We start from the raw sequence: 15,012 nt of genomic DNA on the forward strand, positions 1-15,012 counted from the left end.
GAACAACACTAAACCTTTAGGAATCCGAGAATAAGCTTCTTATCACCAGTTCTACACAATTTCGGATTTTGATATAAAATGAATTCCTTCACTCAAACCAAGTTAAAACTGCTTTGTCCTTCATATTTATCCATGTCTGAATAGGTTTCAACAAAAAAGAAAGTATTAATTTGCAGTATACCAAAGAACAACACTAAACCTTTAGGAATCCGAGAATAAGCTTCTTATCACCAGTTCTACACAATTTCGGATTTTGATATAAAATGAATTCCTTCACTCAAACCAAGTTAAAACTGCTTTGTCCTTAATATTTATCCATGTCTGAATAGGTTTCAACAAAAAAGAAAGTATTACTTTGCAGTATACCAAAGAACAACACTAAACCTTTAGGAATCCGAGAATAAGCTTCTTATCGCCAGTTCTACACAATTTCGGATTTTGACATAAAATGAATTCCTTCACTCAAACCAAGTTAAAACTGCTTTGTCCTTAATATTTATCTGTGTCTGAATAGGTTTCAACAAAAAAGAAAGTATTACTTTACAGTATACCAAAGAACAACACTAAACCTTTAGGAATCCGAGAATAAGCTTCTTATCACCAGTTCTACACAATTTCGGATTTTGATATAAAATGAATTCCTTCACTCAAACCAAGTTAAAACTGCTTTGTCCTTCATATTTATCCATGTCTGAATGGGTTTCAACAAAATAGAAAGTATTACTTTGCAGTATACCAAAGAACAACACTAAACCTTTAGGAATCCGAGAATAAACTTATTTCCACGAGTTCTACACAATTTCGGATTTTGATATAAAATGAATTCCTTCACTCAAACCAAGTGAAAACTGCTTTGTCATATTTTTCAGCAAGTATGGTCGGACATTCACACCTACTCACAGCCGAACACCTCCGCTCCCGCATTTGATGGTGTATAGTCGGGCATTCTCACCATTTCTCATCAGGTTTTTGCAAATTATGATGACATTCACACCTGCTTTTGATGTTGTATGGTTGGGCATTCGCACCTTTTTTTACCCATTTTTCAGGAATTATGGATGGACATTCACACCATCTTACAGCTGAACACCTCCTCTCCCGCATATGATCATGTGCGGTTTGATATTCGAAAAATTTTCTTTCATGTTTTCTAGCAATTATTGATGGACATTGAGACCTTCTTGCAGCTGAACACCTCTGCTCCCGCTTTTGATGGTGTATAGTTGGGCTTTCGAGCCTTTTCTTCCCCGGTTTTTACAAATTATGGTTGGACATTCAGACCTTCTTGCAGCCGAAAACCTCCGCTCCCTCTTTTGATCATACATTGTCGGGCATTCGCACCTTTTCTTACCCGCTTTTTACAAAACATGGTCGGACTTTCACACCTTCTTGTAGCCGAACACATCCCTTCCCGCTATTGATTGTGTACAGTCGGGTATTTTAACCTTTTCTTACCCGCTTTTTACCAATTATGGTGGGACATTCACACCTTCTTACAGCGGAACACCTCCGCTCCCTGTTTTGATCATTTATGGTCTGGCAATACTACCTTTTCTTACCCGTTTTTGAGTTATTATGGCTGGACATTCACAGCTTCTTGCAGCCGAACACCTCTTCTCCGGCTTTTGATGATGAATGGTCCGGCATTCTTACCTTTTCTAACACATTTTTCAGCAATTATTGTCGGTCATTCACACCTTTCTCATCAGCTTTTTACAAATTATGATCTGACATTCACACCTACTTGCAGCCGAACACCTCGGCTTCCGCTTTTGATGGTGTATATTTTGGCATTCGAACCTTTTCTTACCCGCTTTTTACAAACCATGGTCGGACTTTCATACCTTCTTTTAGCCGAACAACTCCGCTCCCGCTATTGATTGTGTAGAGTTGGGTATTTTAGCCTTTTCTTACCCGCTTTTTACCAACTATGGTCGGACATTCACACCTTCTTACAGCGGAACACCTCCGCTCCCTCTTTTGATGGTGTATGTTCTGGCATTCGAACCTTTTCTTACCCACTTTTTACAAACTATGCTCGGACATTCACACCTTCTTGCAGTGAAACACCTCCGCTCCCTCTTTTGATTGTGTATGTTCGGGCATTCGAACCTTTTCTTACCCGCCTTTTACAAACTATGGTCGGACATTTAAACCTTCTTGTGGCCGAACACATCCACTTCTGCTTGTGATGATGTATAGTTGGGCATTCACACCTTTTCTTACCCATTTTTCAGTAATTATTGGTGGACATTCAGACCTTCTTGCAGCTGAACACCTCCGCTCCCGCTTTTGATGGTGTATAGTCGGGCTTTCGAGCCTTTTCTTCAACGGTGTTTACAAATTATGGTTGGAAATTCAGACCTTGCAGCCGAACAACTCCGCTCCCTCTTTTGATCATACATTGTCGGGCATTCGCACCTTGTCTTACCCGCTTTTTACAAACCATGGTCGGACTTTCACACCTTCTTGTAGCCGAACAACTCCGCTCCCGCTATTGATTGTGTACAGTCCGGTTTTTTAACCTTTTCTTACCCGCTTTTTACCAACTATGGTCGGACATTCGCAGCATCTTACAGCGGAACACCTCCGCTCCCTCTTTTGATGGTGTATGTTCGGGCAATCGAACTTTTTCTTACACGCTTTTTACAAACTATGGTTGGACATTCAAACCTTCTTGTAGCAGAACACATCCACTTCTTCTTTTGATGATGTATGGTTGGGCATTCGCACCTTTTCTTACCCATTTTTCAGGAATTATGGGTGGATATTCACACCTACTTGCAGTCGAACAGCTCTGCTCCCACTTTTGATTATGTTTGGTTGGATATTCGAACCTTTTCTTAACTGCTTTTTACAAACTTTGGTCGGACGTTCACACCTTCTTGCAGCCGAACACCTCCGCTTCCGCTTTTGATGGTATATATTCGGGCATTCGAACCTTTTCTTACCCACTTTTTACCAACTATGGTCGGACATTCACACCGTCTTTCAAGTGTAACACCTCCGCTCCCTCTTTTGATGGTGTATGTTCGGGCATTCGCACCTTTTCTTACCCGCTTTTTACAAACTATGGTCGTACATTCAAACCTTCTTGTAGCCGAAAACCTCCGTTCCCGCTTTTGATGGTGTATAGTCGGGCTTCCGAGCCTTTTCTTCCCCGGTTTTTACAAATTATGGTTGGACATTTAGACCTTCTTGCAGCCGAAAACCTCCGTTCCCTCTTTTGATCATACATTGTCGGGCATTCGCACCTTTTCTTACCCGCTTTTTACAAACCATGGTCGGACTTTCACACCTTCTTGCAGCCGAACACCTCCGCTTCCGCTTTTGATGGTATATATTCGGGCATTCGAACCTTTTCTTACCCACTTTTTACCAACTATGGTCGGACATTCACACCGTCTTTCAAGTGTAACACCTCCGCTCCCTCTTTTGATGGTGTATGTTCGGGCATTCGCACCTTTTCTTACCCGCTTTTTACAAACTATGCTCGGACATTCAAACCTTCTTGTAGCCAAACACATCCACTCCTGCTTTTGTTGATGTATGGTTGGGCATTCGAACCTACTTGTTGCCCGCTTTTCATTAATTATGGGTGGACATTCACACCTTGTCACAGCCAAACACCTCCGCTCCCTGTTTTGATCATGTATGGTTGGACATTCGCACCTTTTCTCACCCGCTTTTTGCAAACTATGGTCGGCCATTCACAGCTTCCTCTCCACCATACTTGTATGGTGGGATATTCACACCCACTTGCATCCGAAGATCTCCGCCCCCACTTTTGTTGATATTTAGTCGGTCATTCACACCTTACCCGTTTTCTTGCCGCCAAACACCTCTGATCTCGCTTTTGATGATGTAAGATTGGGCATTCAGACCTTGCTTTTCCTGCTTTTCACCAACTATAGATGGACATTCACACCTTCTTGCAGCCGAACACTTCCGCTCCACCTTTTAGGTTTCTATCACACCTTTTTTTTCACCGCATTTTATAGATTATGGTTGGAAATTCTCAACCACTCATCCAAAGACCTCTCCTCCCGCTTTTGTTAATATATTTGAACTTTAGTCAGACATTCACACCTACTTGTAGCCGAACACCACCTCTCTAGCTTTTGATGAGGTATGGTCCGGGATTCTTACCGTTTCTAACACATTTTTCAGCAATTATGGTAGGATATTCACACCTTCTTGCAGCTGAACACCTCCTCTCCCACTTATGATCATGTGCGGATTGATTTTCGAAAATTTTCTTTCATGTTTTCTAGCAATTAATTATGGACATTTAGACCTTCTTGCAGCTGAACACCTCCGCTCCCGCTTTTGATCATACATTGTCAGGCATTCGCACCTTGTCTTACCCGCTTTTTACAAACTTTAGTCGAACATTCACACCTTTTTGCAGCCGAACACAGTTTTTTGCAGCCGAATTTGGGCATTCGCACCTTTTCATACCCACTTTTTACCAACTATGGTCGGACATTCACACCGTCTTACAGCGGAACACCTCCGCTCCCTCTTTTGATGGTGTATGTTCGGGCATTCGAACCTTTTCTTACCCGCTTTTTACAAACTATGCTCGGACATTCAAACCTTCTTGTAGCCGAACACATCCACTCCTGCTTTTGATGATGTATGGTATGGCATTCGAACCTACTTGTTGCCCGCTTTTCATTAATTATGGGTGGACATTCACACCTTGTCGCAGCCAAACACCCTGTTTCGATCATGTATGGTGGGACATTCGCACCTTTTCTCACCCGCTTTTTGCAAACTATGGTCGGCCATTCACAGCTTCCTCTCCACCATACTTGTATGGTGGGATATTCACACCCACTTGCATCCGAAGACCTCCGCCCCCACTTTTGTTGATATTTAGTCGGTCATTCGCACCTCACCCGCTTTTGGCAAACTATGGCCTTCTTGCAGCCAAAAACCTCTGATCTCGCTTTTGATGATGTAAGGTTGGGCATTCAGACCTTGCTTCACCTGCTTTTCACTAAATATAGTCGGACATTCACACCTTCTTGCAGCCGAACACTTCCGCTCCACCTTTTAGTTTTCTATGGGGCATTCACACCTTTATTTTCACCGCATTTTATAAAAACACCACAGGAACACCGTATTGAGGCTTTGTTCTGACCGCTCATTCGGTGTCGCGTTTTTTTCAAGCATTTCTCCTGGTTAGCCCGCACTCGGCTCGCTCCCAGAGCCGTGTTAAAGTCTACTTCGCATTCACTCTCTTTTCTCAGCAGACTAAAAGAAACTTCCATCCTGCACCGCTGTTAGCTTTTTCACAACAGCAGAGGAGAGCGCACCGTTCCCAGCGGCACTGCAGTACCGGGTCGATGCTTGGAGTGAACGGAGCAAGCTCCTTTTTCAACTCCTATTGATAAAAATCCATTTAATATGTAGTCCTTGCATAGACATATCACATATTAAACTGATAAGTACAGATGGATTATGTGCAATTAGTAAAGAGAGTAGAGGACGATCTCTCTCGTTGGAAGTCCTTACCTATATCACTTATGGGGAGAGTTACAACCATTAAAATGATGATACTACCAAAAGTTAACTATTTGTTCTCAATGATCCCCATAAAACTATCTGCTACTTGGTTTAAGTCACTAGATTCATGCATCTCCAAATTTCTGTGGAAAAACAAACCACCACGTATTAGTTTAAAAACCCTACAGAAGACCAAGGACAGTGGTGGATTAGATTTACCTCATTTTCAGCACTATTCCTTAGCCAATAGGTTACAATATATATCAAAATGGTTTAAACCTTGTTGTTGTCACAGTTCCCAGAGACGTTGTAATCGTTGAGGATTCTATATTCACCCCCTCATTAGAGGCACGTGTTGCAGATTGATGACACTGAATCTTCTTCTCTGTTCATTGCTGGCATCATTCCCAGCATCGTAAGTGTTCGTGGCATTGTTAGCCTCTTCTTCTGGATCTTGATATCGAGCATCCTTTTGTATTTCTGGTTTGTAAGTCCTCTCTCTTCGTTCACCGGAGTCTTCGTCTCTTTGTCCTTGAGTTTGGTGATTTTTTCTTCTTTTGATGCCTTGACAGTGTGACAGGTGATACCACATGGGAGATCCTTTAACTTGAACTGCTGTCCCTGTGCTGCGAAATGGCTGTGCTGCTCAAATGGTCTCTCCTTCATCATATACACAGTTATTTATACATCACCTTCCACCATGAAGCGTTGTCCCTTTTTGTTTCTCTCTTTGTTCTTAAAATGCTGTTATAAATGTCTAAACCAATCCATTAAACTAGATCATTTTGGCAGTAAAGCGATCTACAATGTGCTTGGTCGCAAAGCTGCTCATCTGTGGTAAACAGCTCTCCAGAAAGGCATTCTTCAATTGATTTCACTCATTTTATGTAATAATTTTGTGATTTCCTACAAAACTACACTTCTTCTCCCATCTGTCTGAGTATTTAATATTGTCTGGGTCCCGTTAAAACATGTATTTTTCCCATCTAATTCCTTGTTTGCTTTAAAACAAGTATTCCCCATTTTCTATCCCTTCAGTAGCCAACCAGTTTGTATGGAGTACACTGGAGCAACTTGACTGATCAGTAAAACACTGCTTTTGTTGTCACCGCAAGGCTTCCCCCGTCGGTTGTTTCACTGAGACACTACTGAGTAACTACAACTCAACACAGTTTATACACATAACATTCATATACATACTAACAAACAAACAAACAATAATTTACAATAATTTGAACGTACACCCAGGTAAATATTCCTGTAGTCTTCTCATACCGACTATGGACCCATTCATTGTTTAACTTCACTGTTTTGCAAATCCTAATTGGATATTACACATTGACATTGAACTTTACTGGATACGCAGGTCTTCATTGCATTCAGCAGCCTATATGTGAGCATTTATGTGTAAGCTGTTCTTCTTTGCATTTATCAGCAGCAAGCAATTCTTCACTGCACATGCATATGTAAATAGTAAAACAATTCCAATGTGTTAGCGAAACCTTCTATATCACAGTGGTTTCTAAGGTCTATTTTAAGTTCTTTGCCATCAGTGAGATGACATTGTTTACAAAGTGTGTCAAATTATCACTGAAGATCTTTTCAGGAATTTCAAATCTAGAAATGAGTTATTTTACGCGTGATTTTGCTACTGAGAGTGCATCTGCTTGTGCACATGGAAATATTTCAGACCATTTAGTAAAAACCTCTGTTGTCACTGAGCAGAATCGTTTCCCTTAACATTAATTTAGTTAAATGAAATCTACAAAATAATGAAATAATGAAATCCAAACAAATATGTTGAAAAAGATACACTGGCTTAGGGAATTATCTTCGTTTTGGTCTTAGATTGCCCTGTGGAATGTATTTTGCACATATTTGACCTGCTAGACAAAACTTTATTCATTTATTTATTCTAAAAAAATGTTTTTAATAATTAGTAAAACCATATGCTGTAAAAACCTGGTTCATTATTGCTTCCATCCCTCCTGTTGAGACATGACATGGTCCGTGGCTCAATACTGCAGCATATTTAAACAAATTCTTTGGCAGTATGGTTTTCCTTCCGGTCATTCATACGAGTCTATTGTAGATGGCAATTGAATAACATCTAATAATGCTAAAATATTTGTAGTTTATACATTTAGCTGTGGATGTCAACATACCTGTTTTTCCAATGCTGTGTTAACACATGCACAGTTGAGAAGGCATACTGACTGTCAGTGTAAACGTTAACAACCTTTTTGTTATTTAATTTACAAGCTTCAGTTAAAGCTACCAATTCGACTGCTTGAACAGAGTAATTTTTTGGTAGCGGTTGTTTTAAGAAAACTTCAGTTTCTGTTACTACTGCAAATCCTGTAGCATTTGTGCCATCAGGGTTTTTTTCCTTGATCTGTTGAATAAATATAGTTATTTCTGCATTTTCATAATGTATATCAGTTAAGTCTGGCCTGGGTAAAACACTGATGGTTATTTCTGACATGCAATCATGAGGCTTTCCATCTGTGGGGTAGGTAGCAGTGTGGATGGATTAAGTGTAGCACATCTCTCGACAACAAGGTGTGGCTGTGAAAGAAGAACTGTTATGTAGGAGAGATGTCTGGTAAAGATATTTTGTTAAGTAACCATATCACAGCCACTGCATGAGGTACCTTAAGTGTTAATGGGTGAAATAACACCATTATTGTTGATGCCTGCACTGCCAATGGCTTCTGGCCATTGATTCAAAAGTACGATCTCGTCCCTTTTTCCCCTTTCAGTGGACACTGGCCCCTAATTACCGCAATTCAGCAGGGGGTCTTTCATTAGGAGTACTGGACTCCCCCGTGCACGGTTTCAGCTCCGACCCTGGACAGCGGAAAAAACTTTGAGATCTGGTTTGAGGACCCAATTGTTGAGAAAAGTCTCTCAATGAGACTCAGAGTTGCTGGAGTCAGTTAATGCAAAGGTTTAATCTTGCAGCAAGTTCAAGAATGTGTGTGTGTATGGGTGTATGTGTGCGAACGTGTGTGAGTTTGTGTGTGTGAGAGTTTAAAGAACCTGTAATCCACAGGCAGGCCTTAACTAGTATGGCACGGGTCCAGCCTGTCTCATCTTTTTTGGAAGGTCCAGCGCTCGGCCGTAACCCTTCTGTCTGTTTGGACTCTCACATACATTCGGTTAATCATAGAAAAACGAGAACAAAACTTTTTAGCCCCTTAAATTCATAAAACAGACATGGTGCAGTTATTTCCATTCTAGAAAATAAGAGTAATCACCACCATTCCTATAAATTCTGGATATTCTAACAATCTGAATCTTTTTTAAATGTTCGATGAAGCCCTTTGCTGTTCTGTTTAGAGACTCAGCTGATCATAAACCAAGTTTTGCTCTTGAACCAAGCTTCTAAACTCTTCACCTTTTTCATTTCTCAGTTAGTATTCACTTTAAAACTGATTAAAAGAAAAATTAAATGAATGCCTATCAACAAATGTGGGATCTAAACTCTAGTGCTTCCTCTAAAATAATTTCCTTTCTCAATTCAGAAATGTGTGTGTGTAAGTCACAACACCCGTGACACCAAAACGGCTTTCTTTTCTCTCTTTTCTCTACACTCTGCACTGTGAGCACACACAACAAATCAGAAAGGCTTTTTTCTCTCTTTTCTACATTATGGACTGTGGGGACACAAAACCGCTCTCTCTTTTTTTTTTTTTGATTGTGTGCCAGGGCGTTGTCTCACGTATTAGATTATGCTTAAGATACGAATGAGTTTATCAGTCACATCAGAATCCATACATACTGATCCTCCCGTAATAAAATGGTCGGATCTTATCAAACACACTTTGTTTCTTGTGACAAGTCAGCGAAACAGCGTATACACGTCAAGACACTGAATCAAGTTTGCCACAAGAACTCATAAGTTTGGCAGTATTGCTCTGCCGTCAGCAATCATACACCCATTTTATTTTCATGAGACATGTGCAGGCACCTGTTCATCTACTGTTCTATCACTATGAATTAGTTTATCTATTATCAATAAGGATACTTCTACAACTACTATCAAAGTATGTCCGGACTTCTTATGTTGTCAGTTGCTATATATGAATAAGTGGGTTGCTACTGAAAAGCATTAAGCATGTCACACAGCCCAAACATATAACATTTCAGGACACACCACACAGTTAACAACCACAGTGAAGCGTGTCAAAGCCCAAACATGTAACATTCAACAGGACACTTACACAACACATTCAAATCAAACAGTCAGACAACATACAAGAACCTATACCCCAGCCGGCATTGCTCCCTGCCTATTTTCCTACAACTCACTATGTGTGCGCACACCTTTATTCACAAACTCTTCAACTTATACTCTTTTACCGAAGCTGCTACAGCTCGATTGGCCAAATACCCTTAGATCCTATTTCGGTGAATTTGACATCTGCCTTGCATGTAACAGATTAGCGGTTTAGCAGTTTTAATTTAGTTTGAGTGAAGGAATTCATTTTATAGCAAAATCCGAAATCGTGAAGAACTCATGGAAGTAAGCTTATTCTCGGATTCCTGAATCTTTAGATTTGCTCTTTCTTTTACTGCAAAGTACAACGTTGAGCAGCACTAATGAGTTGTTTCTATTTTTGGCAGGCTTTACCTTTGCGGATGAAGCCCTTTCTGTCTGTGCAAAAGAAATCTTGTTACTGTGCAGAGTGACTTCTCTGAGTAGAGTCGCCTTACTTGTTGCGACTGTGCCAATGTTCGAAGCTGGAGTGCAAAGTTGTTGCTTGAATGGTGCTCGCTGGAGCGTGTGGTAGTGTAAAGTTATACCATTTAAAAGGGCTGAAGAGTGCTCAGTGCAGCGGGTGGGCCGAGGTGCAAAGTGACACTATGGCCATAAAAAGAACACCGCTACAAGTGCGCATTGTGCCAGGAAGGGCCCTCGGACGTGAACCAGTGGACAGTTATCGCTTCTCGGCCTTTTGGCTAAGATCAAGTGTAGTATCTGTTCTTATCAGTTTAATGTCTGATGTGTCCTCTATGCGAGGACTACATATTAAATGGATTTGTATCAATAGGAGTTGAAAAAGGAGCTTGCTCCGTTCACTCCAAGCATCGACCCGGTACTGTAGTGCCCCTGGGAACGGTGCGCTCTCCTCTGCTCTTGTGAAAAAGCAAACAGCGGTGCAGGATGGAGGTTTCAGGGAGCCCAAGATGAAACTTTCTTTTAGTCTGCTGAGAAAAGAGAGTGAATGCGAAGTAGACTTTAACACGGCTCTGGGAGCGAGCCGAGTGCGGGCTAACCAGGAGAATTGCTTGAAAGAAACGCGACACCGAATGAGCGGTCAGAACAAAGCCTCAATACGGTGTTCCTGTGGTGTTTTTATAAAATGCGGTGAAAAAAAAGGTGTGAATGCCCCATAGAAAACTAAAAGGTGGAGCGGAAGTGTTCGGCTGCAAGAAGGTGTGAATGTCCGACTATATTTGGTGAAAAGCAGGTGAAGCAAGGTCTGAATGCCCAACCTTACATCATCAAAAGCGAGATCAGAGGTTTTTGGCTGCAAGAAGGCCATAGTTTGCCAAAAGTGGGTAAGGTGCGAATGACCGACTAAATATCAACAAAAGTGGGGGCGGAGGTCTTCGGATGCAAGTGGGTGTGAATATCCCACCATAGAACTATGGTGGAGAGGAAGCTGTGAATGGCCGACCATAGTTTGCAAAAAGCGGGTGAGAAAAGGTGCGAATGTCCAACCATACATGATCAAAACAGGGAGCGGAGGTGTTTGGCTGCGACAAGGTGTGAATGTCCACCCATAATTAATGAAAAGCGGGCAACAAGTAGGTTCGAATGCCCAACCATACATCATCAAAAGCAGGAGTGGATGTGTTCGGCTACAAGAAGGTTTGAATGTCCGAGCATAGTTTGTAAAAAGCTGGTAAGAAAAGGTTCGAATGCCTGAACATACATCATCAAAAGCAGGACTGGATGTGTTCGGCTACAAGAAGGTTTGAATGTCCGACCATAGTTGGTAAAAAGTGGGTATGAAAAGGTTCGAATGCCCAAGTTCGGCTGAAAAAAACTGTGTTCGGCTGCAAAAAGGTGTGAATGTTTGACTAAAGTTTGTAAGACAAGGTTCGAATGCCTGACAATGTATGATCAAAAGCGGGAGCGGAGGTGTTCAGCTGCAAGAAGGTCTAAATGTCCATCATTAATTGCTAGAAAACATGAAAGAAAATTTTCGAAAATCAATCTGCACATGATCATAAGTGGGAGAGGAGGTGTTCAGCTGCAAGAAGGTGTGAATGTCCTACCATAATTGCTGAAAAATGTGTTAGAAACGGTAAGAATGCCGGACCATACATCATCAAAAGCTAGAGAGGTGGTGTTCGGCTGCAAGTAGATGTGAATGTCTGACTAAAGTTCAAATATATTAACAAAAGCGGGAGGAGAGGTCTTCGGATGAGTGGTTGAGAATTTCCAACCATAATCTATAAAATGCGGTGAAAAAAAAGATGTGATAGAAACCTAAAAGGTGGAGCGGAAGTGTTCGGCTGCAAGAAGGTGTGAATGTCCGTCTATAGTTGGTGAAAAGCAGGAAAAGCAAGGTCTGAATGCCGAATCTTACATCATCAAAAGCGAGATCAGAGGTGTTTGGCTGCAAGAAAACGGGTAAGGTGTGAACGACCGACTAAATATCAACAAAAGTGGGGGCGGAGGTCTTCGGATGCAAGTGGGTGTGAATATCCCACCATACAAGTATGGTGGAGAGGAAGCTGTGAATGTCCGACCATGGTTTGTAAAACGCGGGTAAGACAAGGTGCGAATGTCCGACAATGTATGATCAAAAGAGGGAGCGGAGGTGTTTGGCTGCAAGGTCTGAATTTCCAACCATAATTTGTAAACACCGTTGAAGAAAAGCCTCGAAAGCCCGACTATACACCATCAAAAGCGGGAGCAGAGGTGTTCAGCTGCAAGAAGGTCTGAATGTCCACCAATAATTACTGAAAAATGGGTAAGAAGAGGTGTGAATGCCCAACTATACATCATCAAAAGCAGAAGTGGATGTGTTCGGCCACAAGAAGGTTTGAATGTCCGACCATAGTTTGTAAAAGGCGGGTAAGAAAAGGTTTGAATGCCCGAACATACACAATCAAAAGAGGGAGCGGAGGTGTTTCGCTGCAAGAAGGTGTGAATGTCCGAGCATAGTTTGTAAAAAGCGGGTAAGAAAAGGTTCGAATGCCCGAACATACACCATCAAAAGAGGGAGCGGAGGTGTTCCGCTGTAAGAAGGTGTGAATGTCCAACCATAGTTGGTAAAAAGCGGGTAAGAAAAGGTTAAAATACCCGACTCTACACAATCAATAGCGGGAGCGGAGTTGTTCGGCTAAAAGAAGGTGTGAAAGTCCGACCATGGTTTGTAAAAAGCGGGTAAGAAAAGGTTCGAATGCAAAAATATACACCATCAAAAGCGGAAGCCGAGGTGTTCGGCTGCAAGTAGGTCTGAATGTCCACCCATAATTAATGAAAAGCGGGCAACAAGTAGGTTCGAATGCCCAACCATACATCAACAAAAGCAGGAGTGGATGTGTTTGGCTACAAGAAGGTTTGAATGTCCGAGCATAGTTTTTAAAAAGCGGGTAAGAAAAGGTGCGAATGCCCGACAATGTATGATCAAAAGAGGGAGTGGAGGTTTTCGGCTACAAGAAGGTTTGAATGTCCAACCATAGTTTGTAAAAAGCGGGTAAGAAAAGGTGCGAATGCCCGAAAATACACCATCAAAAGAGGGAGCGGAGGTGTTCCGCTGTAAGATGGTGCGAATGTCCGACCATAGTTGGTAAAAAGCGGGTAAGAAAAGGTTCGAATGCCCGAATATATACCATCATAAGCGGAAGCGGAGGTGTTCGGCTGCAAGAAGGTGTGAACGTCCGACCAAAGTTTGTAAAAAGCAGTTAAGAAAAGGTTCGAAAATCCAACCAAACATAATCAAAAGTGGGAGCAGAGCTGTTCGACTGCAAGTAGGTGTGAATTTCCACCCATAATTCCTGAAAAATGGGTAAGAAAAGGTGCGAATGCCCAACCATACATCATCAAAAGAAGAAGTGGATGTGTTCTGCTACAAGAAGGTTTGAATGTCCGACCATAGTTTGTAAAAAGTGGGTAAGAAAAAGTTCGAATGCTCGAACATACACCATCAAAATTGGGAGCGGAGGTGTTCCGCTGTAAGACGGTGTGAATGTCCGACCATAATTGGTAAAAAGCGGGTAAGAAAAGGTTAGAATACCCGACTGTACACAATCAATAGCGGGAGCGGAGTTGTTCGGCTACAAGAAGGTGTGAAAGTCCGACCATGGTTTGTAAAACGCGGGTAAGACAAGGTGCGAATGCCCGACAATGTATGATCAAAAGAGGGAGCGGAGGTGTTCGGCTGCAAGGTCTGAATTTCCAACCATAATTTGTAAACACCGTTGAAGAAAAGCCTCGAAAGCCCGACTATACACCATCAAAAGCGGGAGCAGAGGTGTTCAGCTGCAAGAAGGTCTGAATGTCCACCAATAATTACTGAGAAATGGGTAAGAAAAGGTGTGAATGCCCAACTATACATCATCACAAGCAGAGGTGGATGTGTTCGGCCACAAGAAGGTTTGAATGTCCGACCATAGTTTGTAAAAGGCGGGTAAGAAAAGGTTTGAATGCCCGAACATACACAATCAAAAGAGGGAGCGGAGGTGTTTCGCTGCAAGAAGGTGTGAATGTCCGAGCATAGTTTGTAAAAAGTGGGTAAGAAAAGGTTTGAATGCCAGAACATACACCATCAAAAGAGGGAGCGGAGGGTTTCCGCTGTAAGAAGGTGTGAATGTCCGACCATAGTTGGTAAAAAGCGGGTAAGAAAAGGTTAAAATACCCGACTCTACACAATCAATAGCGGGAGCGGAGTTGTTCGGCTAAAAGAAAGTGTGAAAGTCCGACCATGGTTTGTAAAAAGCGGGTAAGAAAAGGTTCGAATGCAAAAATACACACCATCAAAAGCGGAAGCCGAGGTGTTCGGCTGCAAGTAGGTGTGAATGTCCACCCATAATTAATGAAAAGCGGGCAACAAGTAGGTTCGAATGCCCAACCATACATCAACAAAAGCAGGAGTGGATGTGTTTGGCTACAAGAAGGTTTAAATGTCCGAGCATAGTTTGTAAAAAGCGGGTAAGAAAAGGTGCGAATGCCCGACAATGTATGATCAAAAGAGGGAGTGGAGGTTTTCGGCTACAAGAAGGTTTGAATGTCCAACCATAGTTTGTAAAAAGCGGGTAAGAAAAGGTGCGTATGCCCGAAAATACACCATCAAAAGAGGGAGCGGAGGTGTTCCGCTGTAAGATGGTGCGAATGTCCGACCATAGTTGGTAAAAAGCGGGTAAGAAAAGGTTCGAATGCCCGAATATATACCATCAAAAGCGGAAACGGAGGTGTTCGGCTGCAAGAAGGTGTGATCGTCCGACCAAAGTTTGTAAAAAGCAGTTAAGAAAAGG

At 42.0% G+C, this 15,012-nt stretch overlaps 1 non-coding gene and 1 pseudogene across 1 annotated transcript; one reads left to right on the plus strand and one right to left on the minus strand.

Moving 5' to 3' along the window:
- Window positions 1–5,313: 5,313 nt before the first annotated feature.
- Window positions 5,314–5,490, minus strand: LOC140285241 (U2 spliceosomal RNA; annotated as a pseudogene).
- A 4,969-nt stretch (window positions 5,491–10,459) lies between these two features.
- On the plus strand, window positions 10,460–10,650 carry LOC140285310 (U2 spliceosomal RNA). Its single transcript, XR_011910404.1, has one exon. It is a non-coding gene; the product is annotated as a U2 spliceosomal RNA (small nuclear RNA).
- Window positions 10,651–15,012: the final 4,362 nt, after the last annotated feature.

Source organism: Leuresthes tenuis, unplaced genomic scaffold, assembly GCF_036924035.1.
Source record: "Leuresthes tenuis unplaced genomic scaffold, fLeuTen1.0.hap1 SCAF_34, whole genome shotgun sequence".
Lineage (NCBI taxonomy): Eukaryota > Metazoa > Chordata > Actinopteri > Atheriniformes > Atherinopsidae > Leuresthes > Leuresthes tenuis.